The sequence below is a fragment of the Tamandua tetradactyla genome, chromosome 24 (assembly GCF_023851605.1).
Source record: "Tamandua tetradactyla isolate mTamTet1 chromosome 24, mTamTet1.pri, whole genome shotgun sequence".
In the NCBI taxonomy this organism is placed as follows: domain Eukaryota; kingdom Metazoa; phylum Chordata; class Mammalia; order Pilosa; family Myrmecophagidae; genus Tamandua; species Tamandua tetradactyla.
The window spans coordinates 29,236,462-29,249,561 of record NC_135350.1 but is presented as its reverse complement, the minus strand read 5'-3'; the positions used below and the strand labels follow the sequence as shown (position 1 = coordinate 29,249,561).

At 34.8% G+C, this 13,100-nt stretch overlaps 1 long non-coding RNA gene across 1 annotated transcript in view; it reads left to right on the top strand.

The window, feature by feature from the left end:
- The first annotated feature begins 375 nt into the window (after positions 1-375).
- LOC143668484 (uncharacterized) overlaps positions 376-13,100 on the top strand; it is a 47,390-nt gene continuing 34,665 nt past the window's right edge. The window contains exon 1 of the long non-coding RNA XR_013168465.1: positions 376-481. This is a non-coding gene — a long non-coding RNA (uncharacterized LOC143668484). The remainder of the gene's footprint in view (positions 482-13,100) is intronic.

The window sequence follows — 13,100 nt, the reverse complement described above, 5'->3', positions numbered from 1 at the left end:
TAAGGTAAGGAAATGAGAGAAATGATTCCAAGATTTCTCATTTGAGCATCCAGTTGGGTGATAATGCCATTTAATTAAATGGAAAGGACTAAGGGGATTAAGATGGACTTGGGCAGTGCCATTTAATTAAGTGGAAAGAACGAAGGGGATCAAGATGGACTTGGGAATTAAAATCAATGATTCAGATCTAAATATGCTCGGTTTGAGATGTGTGTGAGACATTCAGGTAGAAATGTCAATTAACAATTGGAATATGAGTTTATATTTCAGAGGAAAGTTCTAGGCTATGGAAAGCAACTTGAGAATTTCAGTACATTCCATGAGAATTAATGACATCATGAAAGGATAGAAAAGAGAACCTAGAATACAGTTCTGACTCACTCTAACATTAGAGGTGGGAGAAGAGAAGATTAACTAAAGATGATTCAGAAATGACCAGTTAATTAGAAGGAAATATAAGAAAATATCTATGAAGCCAGATGTGAGTAGGGTTGGATCAACAGTGTCATATGTGGCTTAGAGAATAGGTAAAACAGGGAATGGCGTTAATTTCAGGTTCAACAAACTCAAAATATCAGGACCCTGTGATGGTACTCAATTGTTTTAATTCTGGGTGAATAATCACAGTAGTGTCCATATCTCTTTGAGGAAATCTTTCTCAAGCTAAGGGAGTAACTGAATCACTTATGTAATTATCAAGTGCAAGCATTTAATTTGGGAAGTGTTCCCCCAAATTTGCAGTAATCTAATCTAAGTTCTTCTGTTGAGTGTTCCCCAGATTTTTCATTAAAACAGACTAACCAATTAAAATCGAAATATTAACAGAAGAGTTATTTTCAGAAAATGTTGCTGCAATATCAATCCTGGCAATGTATCAAGATCTTGTAATATTTATTGAAATTTAACATATTATTTTTAAAATATAGACATGCTTCTTTTTGACTAATTGACTTTCTTTTCATGTTTCATAACCATCAGTAATAATTGTGCAGAAGATTTGGCATTGGTCATATTACTTCAGTTTTTACTTGGATTTGCAACATGCTTTTAATGGCTCACAGTTTCACAGTCAGGAAGGTTTGCTTCCTTCCAGACCTGGTCCCTTCTGCCTGGCCAGCAAACTTTGAAATTCCCTGGCTTTTCTGTCACATGGCAGCATTTTTTGCTGTCTCTTTGGGGTTATGTTGACTTCCAGTTTCTAGCTGTTCCACTGGCTTCTCCTTCAGTGTCCAATTTCCTTTGCTTATAAGGACTTTGGCTATATTGGATTAAGATTCACACCCATTTAGTTTGGACACAAATTAACTAATAATGTCTTCATATCTCCTGTTTCCAAGTGGGTTCACACCAACCAGAATGTGGACCAAGATTAAGAACATGTTTTTCTTTTTTCCTGAGATACGTATTTCAATCCCGATTTAGGTTACTTTTTAAAGTACATTACTAATTCTATTGATATATTCAGTATTCTATCTATAAATTCTTTGAAGGCAAGGCTAGTATTCTCAGCAAATAACACAGCACATGCTACACAGAGGACTCTCAATAAGGTTTTGGGAATGAATGAGATAAACATGAATAAATGCAAGATGTAGAGTTTTAAATATTCCATTTACAGTTTTGCTTTATATTACTTGAATATGGGCCCTATAAAGCTAGCTGCATTCTGCCAGTAGTATGATACAGGAATTTTTCCTAAGCATAAGTTCAAATGGAGTTACACTAAATCAAACAAACAAAGCAAAGCATAAGCAAAAATAAACTTGGAATGTACTTCCCTAAATCTTTTTGCCCAGATGACCCATGGTTGGTATAAAAAAAAAAAAATGTCTCCCTATACACCCATCAAAATGGCTAAAATAAAAAATAGTGACACCACCAAATACTCACAAGGATGCTGAAAAACGAAGTCACTCACAATGCTGGTGGAAGTGTAAAATATTATAGCCATTCTAGGAAACAGTTTGGTCAGTTTCTGTTACACTAAACTAAACCTGCAAGTATCATATGACCCAACAATTACATTCTTGGATGCATATCCCAGAGAAACGAAAACTTATATTTACATAAAAACCTGTACACAAATGTTCATAGCAGCTCTATTCATAAAGCCCTAAGCTAGATGCAATTCTTCAATGGCTAAATGTTTAAATATATTTGTTGTGTATTCATGCCTTGGAATAATACTCAATAATTTAAAATAATCAATTATTGAGACATGCAAAAACTTGGATGAATCTCCAGGGAATTATGCTGAATGAAAAAAATCCAATCTTAAAAGGTCACATATTGGATAATATATAGCTGGATATGAGAGATAGGGATTGTATTTCAAGAATAAATTATTGACATGACAAAATTAGAGAAATAGAGATCAGATTAGTGGTTGCCCAGCTTTATGGATGGGGTAGGGAAGTGAATATGACATAAAAGGGCAACAGAAAGGATTCTATGGAAATGGAACTATTCTGTCTCTTGACTGTATTGATGCCTGTGATGGTTTTGATTTTGTAAGGAATTACCATTGTGGGAACTTGATTTCCCTGTATTATTTCTCACAATTGCATGTGGATTAACAATTATCTCAAAGTTAAAAGTTTAATTAAAAAATGTTTCTTAGATCTTTTTGGATTTTACAAACAAGAAAGATAGCAATCACCATAACAACAATATAATTAATAATGAAGATTGGCACAGCAGTGATAAATTTAATTCCACCCAGCAGGATATTTTAAAAACCAACAAGGAAAGCCATATTCTTTCACTACCATTGCATACTAAGTTGGGCACTTAAAAACCATGTCTAGGCATAATCCTGAATTTAAAAAAATAATTGGGCTTTATGAGATTCATTATACAATTCTTATTTTGTCACTTGATTAGCTCAATACTTATTTACTGATCCATGTCCAAGCATTTGGGTACAACTGGTTTGGAATATTGCATTACCTATAAATTCCAATATATAACAAAAAAATTGCCTAAGACTAAAAAGTCTAACTTTGAATATTTAGGTATCAGAATTATCTTAGTCCTGGCTATGTCCATTCACTGTGTGTGTGTGTAGAGACTGCTGGCTATCTCCCAAAGTCCATTGCCTCTCTCTTCTTCACCTTTTTGCTTTTGTTCCTTTTATTCTTTAATTCTCTCTTTCTCCTCCTTCTCCTCTTCTTCTTCCTTTTCTTACCCCTCCTCATCCTTCTTCTTTTTCATCTGTATTTTCTTTAGTAAAATGGCTTTTGGTTTTGGGCTAAGCATAAGATCTCCTACATAGATTAGTGTTGCCATGAAACAAAGTTCAGAACAAAAACATGAAAATGGTAGTAGTAGGTGCAACTTTAAGAAATGTTTCTAAAGAGAAAGGTTTCAACCTTCTATTGTCCTGTCCTCTTTCCTGCTAAGTGGAATGCAGAGACTTCTCTAGCCTAGAAGTAGAGAAGCCATGAGGAACTGTGAGACATTAATAAGTTAAAAGTCACATTTCAAATGATGGGTTTCTAAATTAGAATGAGCTTGGACTCATGGTGTGGTAGTTAGATTCAGTTTTCAACTTGGCCAGGTGAGTGTACCTAGTTTTGTTGCTGTGGACATGAGCCAATGGTACGTGAACCTCATCTGTTGCTAATTACATCTGCAGTCGGCTAGGAGGCGTGCCTGCTGCAGTGAATGATGTTTGACTTAATTGGCTGGTGCTTAAATGAGAGAACACAATGTAGCACAACCTAAGCAGCTTGGCATTCCTCATCTCAGCACTCACAGCTCAGCTCAGGCCTTTGGAGATGCAGAAAGAAGTCACCCCGGGGTAAGTTGTTGGAACCCAGGGGCCTGGAGAGAAGACCAGCAGAGACCATCCTGTGCCTTCCACATACGAAAGAATCTCAGTGGAAAGTTAGCTGCCTTTCCTCTGAAGAACTAACAAAATAAATCCCCTTTTATTAAAAGCCAGTCCGTCTCTGGTGTTTTGCACTCTGCAGCTAGCAAACTAGAACACATGATGATCATGATGATTTAGCCTTTCTTACCCTGGAGTGCCTACATATAGGTAATACAGAAAGAAACTAATTTACTATTTAATATTCTGTTATCACTTAGAGATGGATCTAAACCAACAATTGAGTTTATTCAAAATTAAAAATGCTGTATCTTTGTTGTACATTTCAAACAAGTCTAGCAAACTGCCACGTAAAATCCTTTTCTTTCCTGAGATGCACATTTAAAAATCTTCTAAAGTATACTATAATTATAAAGTTATCATGATAACATAACCATAGTCTATACTTATACTTTAAATGTGTAAATTATTGATGTTTTTCTTTACCATCTTGAAGGCAAATGAAAGGAAATATGCATAGTAGAAAGAATGCTGGATTTGTCTAGCTGTCTATCACTTAACCTTCTGTGTTTCTCCATTTTTTTCAGCTGTCAAATCCATATAAGTGTCAAAAGGCATAAAAATAAATGAGACATTTAAAACTTAAAATAGGAGCTCAAGTTTTCATAATAGGACTAAGACATTCACATAAATAGGTATACAAATGGCAAACTATAGAAAGTGCTTTAAGAGCAGTGTCTTGGAAATTCAAAGGGAGCAAATTTTACCATATTGGAGAAGCAGAAAAGCTTGCAGATGGGAAAACTCTTCACTGACATTCAGGCAGGTCAGGAAGTTTCAGATATTTGGGATATAAGAAATTCTAGTAGGAATATTCTTATGGGCTTTTTTGGAAAGTTTAGATAAAATAAATGTGAAATACAAGGAGGCAAGATCAGAGCAATATCTAGAGAGATATTTTGGAGGGGTGTGGAGATATTTGGAGGATTATTTCAAGAAAAAGTTCCTGTGAAATTTGTTTTACCTATTTAACAAGTGATTGTGGTGATTATTCAGTATTAATTCAATTGGGATAAACCTAGAGTAGTTATTGTGTCATTAATGTGTCCAAAACTAGAAGACAAAAGTGAAATCATTTGGAGAAATAATTTGAGGAGACAGTGGAGACAGTCAGGAGAAGTTGGTAGTATTTGAACATAGCCCATTGTTTTTATTCTTTTCAGAAATGAGACAGTGATTACAGGAGATCTTGTGACCCTCATAAAATCTATTCTCAGCTCTGATAAACTTACAGAGGGTGATATGTAAACTATATAACATGGTTACCATGGGAAGAATTGATCAATTACATTGTGGGTTTCAAAATTAGATGTGAGCATTTTCCAGACAATGTTATAAATAAACCTCGGAAAACAATGTGTAAAATGTAGGAAACATTTTCAGTCAAAAAAGATGGTGGTATAAGATGTTCCCAAGCTCTGTATCCCCGAAGATTCTTTGAATAGCTAGCAAAAATTGGTAGAACCATAATCATAAGAGCTCCAGAAAAGAACTAAAGAGTTGCAATAACTGGGCAAGTGTTAAATCAAGAAAATGTAACATAAAACTGGTAGAAGCTCTCTCTTCTACTTCACACTCTCAGTAAAGAGATAGAAATTTTCAAAAGCAATCAAACTGAAATAGTGGAGATGAAGAACACCACTATTTCCTTTCACCACCATCCTTTCATTTAGTGGAAAAATATATCCTATGTAATTACTAACCAAAGGAGAGCTGGGGGAGCTATACTAATTTCAGATAAAATAGATTTTAAGAAACAAACTGTTAAAGGGATAAAAAAAAAAAAAAAGACACTATATACCAATAAGGGGATCATTCAACAAGAATACATAAAAATTATAAATATATATTTACCTAACACCCAAGTCCCAAAATATATGAAACAAATGCTGACATATTTGAAGGGAGAAATACATGATTCTATGCTACTAATAGACTCTAGTACACCACTTTCAATAATGAAAAGAACATCTCAACAGAAGAATGACAGAGACTTGAACAATCCTATAAATTCACTAGACCTAACAGATGTATATAGGACATTTCATCTGGATCATTCTCCAGGATAGACCATATGTTAGATCACAAAAAAAGTCTCAAAAAATTTAAAAATATGAACTCATGCAATGTGTCTTCTCTGCCCACAGTTGAATGAAGCAAGAAATCAATAACAGAGATGTGACTGAAAATTCACAAATATGTGAAAATAAAACCACACTCTTAAGCAACCAATGGTCCAAAGAAGAAATCACAAGGAAAATTAAGATACATCTTGAGGCAAATGAAAGTGAAATCAAAGCATACCAAAAATTCTGGGAATCTTCAAAGGCAGTGCTAACAGAAAATACATAGTGCTAAATGCTTAGATTAGCAAAGAAGAAAGACATCAAATCAGAAACCTAGAGTCAAAACTGGAAGAACTAGAAAAGAAGAGCAAACTGAGCACTAAGAAAAAAGGAAAGTGAATAAAAGAATTTAGGATAGAGATAGATGAAATTTAAAAAAAAACAATAGAAAGAACTAATGAGGCAAAAAGTTTGTTCTTTAAAAAGACCAATAAATTGACAAACATTTTGCTAGACTGAGAAAGCTGGTTAAGGACAGAAAGTGCTCCCGTGAGGGTCAGGAAGAAGATAAGAATGCCCATGGTCATCACTGCTATTCAACACTGTACTGGAAGTTCTAGCCAGAGCAGTAGTCAAGAAAAAGAGTTAAAAGGCATCCAAACTGGAAAAGAAGAAGCAAAACTTTCCCCATTTATAGATAACATGATTCTGTAACAGAAAACCCTGAAAAACCCACAACAAAGCTACTAGAACTGATAAACAAACTCAGTAATGTATATGACGAAGAGGGAGGGTAAGGAAGAAAGAGGGGGAGAGGAAGGTGGAAGGGGAAGAGGGTAAGGAAAACAAATGAAAATATGATGATAAAAGCTAATGGTTAGGGGGTGCAAGGGTTGTGGTAGAATTTTCTCCTGCCATCTGGGAGACCCAGATTCAAGTCCCAACTCATGCACTAAAGAAAGAAATCAACAAAAACCTACCAACAAACAGCAAGTTCAACAAATGGTGCTGCAATAACAGGATACTCACATGGAAAAAAGAATGGAATGTGACCCCAACATATACAGCACACGCACACAAAAAAAGCTAAAGATTATACTTCTTTGCTAAGAGATTTTCTGGGTAGTTTATATGTTGGCATATTTAGTCCTACAATAATAACAAGAAGTGAGTACTCTCCTCTTTTAATAGATGGAAAAAGTAAGAAACAAAGAAGGTAGGGGCTTTGCAAGTTACACAGCAAATAGCTGGAATTCCAAACCTGACAGTCTACCTTCTTAAATATTAAGAATACTGCCTCTCTGAATTGAATTGGGTGTCCTGAGAGTATAAAGTCTAAATAAAAGACTTAAAGAAGGATTGAGGAAATCTGATAAAGAATTAAACAGAATGAAAATGTTGGTTTTCTTTATTTATAGACTAAGTATTTTTTTTTTTTGCTTCTAGTTTGTTTTAGTGTTTTACCAAGTTAAGAAAGAATTACAATCACCAAACAAATGATTTCCCACTAAATCTGAAAAAAAATAAGTAGAAAAAATTCGTGAAGGGCTCTATAAACAGGTATTAGGGAAACCACCCCTGAAATAGACTTCCTTCAGTAAACATAAGAGCTATCTATAATCCTTCATTCACCATTGTAATAATTTATTAGGTACTGCTGAACCACAAGTAGCAACTACCCCTTATATTCAGTAAATCTGTAATCATCAATGTAGGATATTATCCAACCTTTAGTTTCATTATATATATTTTTAACTTTTCTAATTGTATAACATAGCGAAAGAAAGAAAAAAAGCAACAGTTTTCAAAGTACTTTTCAGCAAATACTTACAGGACAGGACCCAGATTTTGACATGGGCTTCATACCATCATCTCAGATTTTTCCGTCTAGCTACTCCAGAACATTGGAGGCTAGAAGGAATACATTTTTTATTTTTATCATCACAATCAACTTTTTTTTCTTCTTTTGTAAAAAATAACATATATAGAAAAAAATGATAAATTTCAAAGCACAGCACAACAGTTACTTGTAGAACATATTCCAGAGTTTGGTATGGGTTTCACTTCCACAATTTTAGGTCTTTACTTATAGCCGTTCTAAGATACTGGAAACTAAAAGAAATATCAGCATGATTCAGCAATCTTATTCATTTGTTAAACACTATCTTCTCTATATAACTCCACCATCACCTTTGATATTTCTATCCCACTCTTTAGGGGTATTTGGGCTTATGGCCATTCTAGCTTTTTCATATTGGAAGGGTCTGTCACTAATATGGAGTAGGGAGACGGAATTAGTTGGTTTCAGGACTTGTCTGGTCCAGGGAGCCATCAGGACTTCGTAGGTTTCTGGAAAGTTAACCTAGTGTGTGGAACCATTGTAGAATCTTATATATTGCCCTAGGTGCTCTTTAAGACTGGCTGTAATGGTCCCGGTTTGGGGTTTGGCAAGTTATGATAGGATGCAATGTCTAACTGAAGCTTATGTAAGCGTGACATCCAGAGTACCCTTTCGACTCTATTTGAACTTTCTCAGCCCCGGGTAATTTCTTAGTTACACTTCTTTTTGAGATGGAATTGCTGATCCCACAGTGCCAGGGCCAGACTCATCCCTGAGAGTCATCTTCCACACTGCCAGGGAGATTTTCACCCCTGGATATTGCATCCCACATAGTGGGAAGGGCAATGATTTCACTTAAGGAGTTGGGCTTAGAGAGAATGAGGCCACATCTGAGCAACAAAAGAGGTCCTCCAGAAGTAACTCTTAGGCATATGTATAGTCAGGCTAAGCTTCACCACTATCTACATAAGCTTCACAAGGGTAAGCCTCAAGATCAAGGGCTTGGCTTATTGATTTGGGTGTCCCTAATGTTTGACACAGTATCAGGGGGTTCTCTGATGGTAAAGTTTAATAGTTTCATATTTTTTCCTCCCATCCCTCAAGAGATTTGCCATTACTTTTTGATTATCTGCTTAATATATTCTAGGATGTATCCAGGCATTATATTAAGCTATACAGGATTAAAGGCCCTCATTCTTATTCTGGACTACCTGTGTTTTAGTTATTCAACTGACCTTTCTAGATAGGTTGAGTGAGATTATGTGCTACAGACAATTTAGTTTCCAGAAAAAATAAAACCTTCTTCCTTTGCGCTCAAAGAATAGGTATGGTTATAAAATATAGGCAATGTCTTCCTAACCCCTGTGTTCTGAATTACCTTAATCCAGACCTGATTGGCTTCATTCTTATCTCTAAATACCAGGTAATAGACATATAAAACAGCCTCTCAAAAGTCAGAAATAATAATTACCACTCTGGACAAAATGCATCTATAAGAGCTTAAAATCTAGGCCCTTGTTTTCTTATAAGCATTTTCTAAAACAGACCATACAATAATTGTTCTTTCATTTCTGGCTATTTTGCCTCACCAAATGTCCCACACGTTCATTCACATCATTGCATATCTCACAAATTCATCCCTTTCTGTAGCAGCACAATATTTGATGATAAATATGCACTATTGTTTTCCAATTTACCTCTCTGTCAGTGCATTCTTCAGCCACCTGCATTCATTAGGCATCACGGATAATGTCCAAGGTCCACAATCCATCAACACTCTCAATTTTAGATAATTTCATTGTTCCCAAGAGGAAGATAACCAATAAACACACCCTCACCAAATAGGGAATCTAAACCTCCCCTTAACTATTTTCCCTCCCCCTATTATTTACCCCTGCTGTTGCTATGGTATTGCTGATGTTTTTCAGTTAAACATAGCCCATAGCATGAAACAGCAGTTTATCCCCCGGTATCCTGGGCTTGAATACACTTTGTACATGAATCATACCTTTACAATAGTTCTTGTAAGAACTTATTTATATTTCCAATGTTAATCACTGGAACAGATAGGTCTATACAACCCCTTTCAATTATGTTCACCTTCAATATGGTAACATCACTTATAGACCCACTAGAGACCTGTCTTTACTTTTATGTAATTCCTTACATTTGAGTGCAGTCTCATTGCCTAGTTATCCACCCATCTCTAGCTTCTATGTATCTCTAAGTTCCCTATATTCTGTATCATAAGCCTCTGATTTTACTCTTACCATGGTCACAAAAGTGGAGTCGTACAATATCTATCCTTTTGTGTCTGGCTTATTTCACTTGGTATATCCTCAAGGCTCATCCATCTTGTCATGTTTTTCAGGGCATTACTTCATCTTACTACTGCATAATACTCTATCATATGTATATACCACATTTTGTTCATCCACTCATTTGTTTATGGGCATTTGGATTGTTTCCATCTTTTCACAATTGTGAATAGTGTTGCTATGAACATCACTGTGCAAATGCCTGTTTATACCATTGCTTTCAGCTCTTCTGGGTATATACCAAGTAGTACTATTGCTGAGTCATAGGGTGACTCAATATTTTCTAAGGAACCACAAAACTGTCTTTCATAGTAGCTGTACAATTGTATGTTCCCACCAACAGTGCATAAGTGTCCCAAATCTCCACATCCTCTCCAACATTTGTCATTTCTGTTTGTTTAATAGCAGCCAATCTTATAGGTGTGAGGCAGTATCTCATTTTAGTCTTGATTTGAATTTCCCTTACAGTCAATTAAAATAAGAATGTCTTCATGTGGTTTTGAACCATCTGTATTTGCTTTTCAGAAAAATGCCTATTCATATGTTTGGCACATTTTATAACTGAGTTGTTTGTATTTTTGTTGTTGAGTTGTATGATTTGTTTGTGTATACAGGATATCAAAACTTTGCCCAATGAGTAATTTCCAAATATTTTCTCCCATTGAGTTGGCTGCCTCTTCACCTTTTTGAAAAAGTTTTTTAAGGTTCAGAAGCATTTGATTCTGAGGCATTCCCATTTATATATATTTTTTTCTTTTGTTGCTCGTGTTTTGAGTGTAAAGTTTAGGAAACTACCTCCTATTACTAGGTCTTGAAGATGTTTCCCTACATTTTCTTCTAGAAGTTTTATGGTGCTAGTTCTTATATTGAGATGTTTGATTCACTTTGAGTTAATTTTTGTATAAGGTGTAAGGTAAGGGTCCTCTTTCATTCTTTTGGCTATTGATAATGCCCATTTATTGAAACCACTATTTGTCCCAGTTCAGTTGACTGTCAAAAATCAGTTGACCATAGATTTGGTGTTCCATTGGTTGATACTTCTATCTTGCCAGTACCATGCTGTTTTGATCACTGTGGCTTTATAATAAGTTTTAAAGTCAGGAAGTGTTAATCCCTCCACTTTGTTGTTCTTTTTTGGATGCTTTCAGCAATTCAGGGTCTCTTTTCCTTCCAGATGAATTTGGTAACAACCTTTTCCAAGCCTTCAAAATAGGTTGTTGGAATTTTGATTGGTGTTGGGTTGAACCTAAAGATCAATTTGAGTAGAACTGACATCTTAACTATATTTAATATTCTTATCCATGAACAAGAAGTGTCTTCCCACTTATTTAGATCTTCTTTGATTTTTTTAGTAAAGTTATAAAGTTTTCTGTGTAGAAGTCCTTTATATCCCTAGTTAAGTTAATTTTTAATTGATTCTTTTAGTTGCTATTTTGAATGGAATATTTTTCCTTAACTGACTCATCAGTTAAATCAATGCTTGTGCATAGAAACATTACTGATTTTTGCACATTAATGTTATATCCTGCCACCTTGCTGAATTTATTGCCTCAAGTAACTTTGCTGTACATTTCTCAGGTTTTCCAAGTATAATATCATGTCATCTGCAAATAATGAAAGTTTTTCTTCTTCCTTTCCAATTTGGATGCCTTTTCTTTGTCCTACCTGATTGCTCAAGCTAGAACTTCTAGTACAATTTTGAATAATAGTGGTGACAGAGGGCAACCTTATCTCATTTCTGATCTTAGGGGAAAACCTTTCAGTCTCCCTCCATTGAGTATGATGCTAGCTATGGGTTTTTCATATAAATCCTTTATCATATTGAGGAAATTATCTTTGATTCTTATCTTTCGAAGTGTTTTTTTTTAATCAGAAAAGGATGCTGAATTTTGTCAAATGCTTTTTCAGAATCAATCGAGATGGTCATGTGATTTTTCCTTCTCGATTTCTTACTGTGCTGTATTAATTGATTTTATTTTGTTGAACATTCTTGCGTTCCTGATATAAACCTTACTTGGTCGTGGTGTACATTTTTTTTAATGTGTTGTTGGATTCAATTTGCTAGTATTTTGTTGAGAATTTTTGCATCTATGTTCATTCGGAAGATTGCCCTGTAGTTTTCCTTTCTTATAGCATCTTTACCTGGTTTGGGTGTTAAAATGATTTTAACTTCATATAATTAGTTTGGTAGTGTTTTTTACCTTCAATTTTCTGGAAAAATTTGGGCAGAATTGGTGATAGTTCTCTTTGAAATGTTTGATAAATATCCCCTCTGAAGCCATCTGGCCCTTATTTCAAGAAGATTTTTGATGACATGTTGAATCTCTTTATTTGTGATTGGTTTGTTGAGATCTTCTATTTCTTCCTGAGTCAGTGTAGCTTGGTTGTCTGTTTCCAGGAATTTGTCCATTTTATCTAAGTTGTCTAGTTTGTTGGCATATAGCTGTTCATAGTATCATCTTATGATTTCTTTTATTTCTTCAGGGTCTGTGGTAATGCACTCCTTCTCATTTCTGAATTTGCTTATTTGTATCCTCTCCCTTTTTTTTTTACTTTGTCAGTCTTGCTAGTGGCCCATCAATTTTATTTACTTTCTCAAAGAACCAACTTTTGGTTTTATTGATTCTTTCTATTGTTCTTTTGTCTTCCCATTAATTTAACTTTGCATTAGTCTTTGTATTTCTCTCTTTCTATTTGCATTGGGCTTAGTTTGTTGTTCTTCCTCAGTTCCTCCAGGTGAGCAGTTAAGTCCTCAATTTTTGTTCTTTCTTAATTTTTAATACAAGCATTTAACAGTAAATTTCCTTCTCAGCACAGCCTTTTCCATATCCCATAAGTTCTGATATCTTATATTCTCATTTTCATTTGTCTCCAGATATCTTTTGATTTCTCTAGCAATTTCTTCTTTGACCCATGGGTTGTTTAAGAGTGTGTTATTTAATGTCCATATATTTCTAAAAGTTCTCATCCTTGGGTGGTTATTG